Raw genomic sequence first — 5,144 nt, 5'->3', positions numbered from 1 at the left:
TCTAAAAGTTTTCTGAAGAACTATTAGGATTTGTTGTTCGCAAATCGTAGGGAAATATCCTCAGTTTACTGCAAATCTAGAACAGTTTGGTTAGATTTGTGAACATTTCGCTGTGTGAAACTCACAGTAAACGAGATCAAGTGAAGCCTTCTTTGTTTTTGCGAAAAATGTTCCAGAGTTTAATGTCGTAGAGAATTACACAATTTGACCTATCTGAATGCTAGAAACGAGTCCCTTCAGCATATTGATAGTTTGTTTCAATAAATTATGCAAATCTGAAATGAAATAATCAACATTAAAATTCTGAATGCGGCTATTTTTATAGCCGTTAGGACCGCCCATTAGTGAAAAAGCTACAAACGAAATCAGGTAGAAACAAGCCTCTCAACAAAAAGTGAAGCCTTCTTTGTTTTTGCGAAAAATGTGCAAAGGGGAATGCTTGCATAATTCATACAATTGATCAACTAATTGATATTCGGAAGTGTTAAGGAACATGTCAGTTTTTTTCGTATTCACGACATCCAGTTATGTCTCTGACATTACCCACCCGCCTTGTTTTCCTTCTTATATATATACACACACACACACACACACACATATACATATATATATATATATATATATATATATATATATATATATATATATATATATATATATATATATATATATATATATATATATATATATATATATATATATATATATATATATATATATATATATATATATATATATATATATATATATATATATATATATATATATATATATATATATATATATATATACCCAAGTAACAACTTTTGTTACGCTAGCTTGTTTGTGACTAGTTTGCAACCAGATATTTGAGTGATTGTTACTAATATCTAACCACTTGCATGACTCAAAAAGCGCAGTTTCTACTGGTTGTTAAGTCGGCTAAAAATATGTTGTCGTTACGTTGTAATGCCATACTGAAATAACTTATCTTTTCATAACTTGAAAATAACTTGTTTCCAAGTAAACTAGTTGAAACTTAGTCACCATCGACATTGAATGAATCCAGAATGCTTTTCTATCATCAATAAAATAGCAGAAGAGTACTTTAAGTCACAAACTTGATGCAAGGTACAAATTTCACAACGATCCAAAAACTGTCGAGCGGAATTCAATTTTACCTAACTGTTTTTTATGCGCCTTCAATCAAAATCTGTTTATAAAGATATAAAAAATAAACAACAAAATAACCCTATGTTCAGAATGCTCAAAATTATTCCAAGTAGAGTTATTTCTCATCATTTTAAATTCATATATCATGAGAACTATAATATTATCACAATCGATGTTCAATCCCTATATTATTTTCTTCGTGTTTATGACAGTGCATAGAACAAAAATGACTATTCTGCCTTTCACTATTTTCGGCAAAAAGTAGTTTTGAAAAAAGTAATATCTTGGTTTTATTTACGTTTCATACACTTCTTGAGACTCCATATTGTGTTCGCTATATTCAAGCCAACATAGGTTGTTTTGTTTGCATTTTAGTTATCATAACGTTGGGAAAACTTACCGATAACTATCTGAATCAATGAAGAAATTATATGTTATAATCTTATAATATCTAAGTTATTGCTATAACAATTTACAGTAACGATTCACATATACGTTAACGTATTTATAATGGTTTCGCAACGGAAAATAAACCTTTTTCCAACTAGTAGCTAAAAGCATAGCTGTTATTAAAGATATGTTAGAATCAAGTATCGATAACATACAAATGATAGTTAGTTTAATGTTTACGTTATAAAGAAACACTGCTGTCACCTTGAGTTAACCAGTACTCTTGTTGCAAGACAGTTGGGTTAAGTGGTATCAAAACTTGTTATGAGTTGCTACTATTGAAGTCAAATAAACTTATTTTCAACTAGTGGCTAGAAGCATTGTTGTGATAAAAAATATGTTTGGATTAAGTAACGATAGCTTATAAATTATATTTAATTCAATATGATACAAAGATGTTATGATTGGAAACCTAAATGACCTAAATGACACATATTTGTGCTCTTGTTGCAATATAGTTTGGACTTTGTCGTATCAGAACTACACGCAGAGAAAAAAATTGTAAAACTGATCAAATCAGGGTTTACAACAACGAATTATTTTGTTGATATAGTGACAAAAGAAAATCTGGGTAGATTCAACAAATATTGTTGACTGAAACTACAAACAATAATATTTATTTAAATTTGTTTGGTCTAGTTATTTTTACTAATATATTGTTTAAAATCAAAAATGTTTTTCTTACACGTCCTGTCATTTTTATTACCAAACAATTTTTCAATTAATTCAACTATTCAATTCAGTTCGGGGAAAACAAATTGAGGATAAAATCAACTTAGCCTTCTAGTGAATATTAATAAATAACTGGTTCGAGACAATCACATTATTTTCCAAAAAATAAATCAGTTCATTTCACTGAACATTTTGTTGAATTAAATTGATGGATAAGGTATTCGAAGTACATTTTTTTTAAAACAAATCTTTTGCTAGTTAATTCACTTCATTCATTTTATTAAAGAAACAATACATTCGATGATTTATTTTAAATAAACAAAATTTAGTTGAATCAATTATTAAACTAGTTAGAATTAAAAAAATCGTTTATTCTGAATAACTATTTATTTTTTGTTCTAACCCAAAGGTTTTTTTGTCGTTAAAGAGAAAATGGATTTCTTTAAATAAATCTCAACTTTTGTTTTAAGTTATATTTTTATTAAAAAATTAGGATGGGTATACTAGTACCCTTGGAAATACAAAAAATCCTCGATCTTAAAATAATAACCTTTTCACCTTTTTTCAGTTCAACGGTGATTACAAATGCACGACTAAATAACAATATTATCTCGCAGACCTCGAACACACTAAATGTTACTAACCACTTAAATTATTTTCTTACTACTATGAACTACTATGCAGAGATGTCTATCTCCTCTGTGTGACGAAGAGCAAGCAAAATTTCTCCCCTCGCACTGACAACTTCAACGAGAGCTCTTCTCTTTCACATTTATACACCACTGTTGTGTAAGTGTGCACGCATCATGAGTGCGTTTGTTTATTTCCTTTTACCTCTTCCACTGAATCGCACCAAAGTGCTAGAGCATTAGCTAATAAATTCTCTGAGGTGGATGCAGATACTTTCACAGAGGTGTACACGCCGGTGAGCACTCTGCTGTATGGTTTTCGTAGATGAAGCGTGGACACGCAAAATCGAGAGCGCGTGTGAGCGATTCATGCGAAGAGAATGTGTTTCACTCGCGCCAGCTGCTTTAACCACAAGCACACACTCAAATGCTGTCTATTCGACACTGAGAAGAAGTGCGCTTTCCTCTTTGTGCGGTGCTTCGTTTTTTCATCCTCGGTGTGGCAGAAATCTGACTCTAGCGTTTATCACTCTGGTGAAATGCCATGTCTGCTACTATGAATTTGTAGACCCTCAATATTACTGTTTGTTTCATAATAATTGCAAAGTCTTAAATATAAGGATTGATGTACAGTATGCAAATTAATTAAGCTCCGCTGCCCGGTCTTCAAGCTGCTTGTGAGTCAATTTTCCAAAGCGGTCTTTGTACTCGTCGATGACTATGTGCGTAATGTTTCTCCTGTCTGTTTTACTCAATAATTTCGTCTCTTCGTACACTTTCAGGATCCGTTGACCTCTGGCTGAATTATTCAGTAAGAAAGAGGCAGTACAGTTCTCGCTTTTCATTGGACTTCGGTGGGTGCTACTAACATTCTCACTTGACTTCATAGGTGAACTTATTGGAGGCAGGTTCTACAATGATAAAAAATCATTAAATTGTTATGAAAAAAGATGTTTTCATTATCTAGTGAACTAATGATGATACCTGTGAGATTCTCCAGGAGATTAAACCAGATATGATCCTTGTTCGATCTGCAAGGTACGGCTCGCAAAACAATCTAATGAACATATTTCACTTGAAAAAACATCATTATACCAATGAATTTTTTAATGACATTTTTGCATACTCCTAATGAACGGAGTAATTTCACAATATCAAGAGATTCCCAATCGATTTCTTCATAAATATCCTCTAAAGAATCACCAGGGTTGAAAGACACTTGCGCGACATAATTGATTATCCCATCAGGTGACGATTGCTTCGATGTACAATCGAAGGATGAAAATATATTTTTATTCTCCTCCGACATAACCTACATTCACGAGATATAAGTTAGATATTAACTAGAACTAGACAATTTGCGTAGTATGGTAATAATTCTTAAATTGATTTATTCATTAAATTTGGATAGTTTCTTAACTATAGAAAACTAGGGACTGAACATGAATATAATCATAAATCGATACTTATTAATCAATCGGGCGCAGCTGTGTCAGTGATTATAAAAAAATGAAAATTATGAGACAAAAGCCAGAGAACCAGATGGTAAAATAATTATGGTTATAGGTAGTATGAAATGGTGTGTATTATTCCGGTTCGAGCAGGGAATTGGAATATATCATAAATTTGATTAGAATTCGTTTTCTCATGAACGGCTAATGCTCGCATATAAATACCGTAGACAGTATAATGGCGATATGTTTCGTTGGCTAAATCGATGAGTATCGAAAACAGTTTGGGAGAATGATAAATTGTCATACTTACGGCGTAAAACTACTGCCACAGAAATATCCAAAAATAGAACTTTAATAAAATTTGAGCGCTTTCTTTTGTTCATTACTGATCCACGGATAATGGTACTTTTTTTCTCCGCAGCAGGGATGCCAGGTCATTTTCCAAAAATCTGTGATCAAGCCAAAAACCTGTCTGTTAATATCTGTGTACGTTTCCCGTACCATAATAGCTGATTGGAATCATTTTCGTGAGCAAAAAAAAGGTCTCACTACCCAAGCTAGGTACCTTTTTATTCAACCGCTCTGTACTATGGTGCTAAACTGTGATCGATTTCAAAAATCTGTGATCATTTTCAGAAATCTGTGAAAATCTGTGCCATTTTTAAAATCTGTGCAAAATGTTGAAAATCTGCGAAACACAGATTAATCTGTGAACCTGGCATCCCTGCTCCGCAGTATTTATCAAGGTACACGTTAAAATTATGTTAAAGCCATTCATTCGTAATTC

At 32.0% G+C, this 5,144-nt stretch overlaps 1 long non-coding RNA gene across 1 annotated transcript; it reads right to left on the bottom strand.

Annotated features, from left to right (window-relative positions):
* Positions 1–2,852: 2,852 nt before the first annotated feature.
* On the bottom strand, positions 2,853–4,785 carry LOC131438974 (uncharacterized). The gene is made up of 3 exons (XR_009231032.1): positions 4,668–4,785; positions 3,888–4,215; positions 2,853–3,814 (listed from the first exon to the last, which is right to left on the bottom strand). It is a non-coding gene; the product is annotated as an uncharacterized LOC131438974 (long non-coding RNA).
* Positions 4,786–5,144: the final 359 nt, after the last annotated feature.

This window comes from Malaya genurostris, chromosome 3 (genome assembly GCF_030247185.1).
Source record: "Malaya genurostris strain Urasoe2022 chromosome 3, Malgen_1.1, whole genome shotgun sequence".
Lineage (NCBI taxonomy): Eukaryota > Metazoa > Arthropoda > Insecta > Diptera > Culicidae > Malaya > Malaya genurostris.
This window is presented reverse-complemented; position numbering and strand designations above follow the sequence as displayed.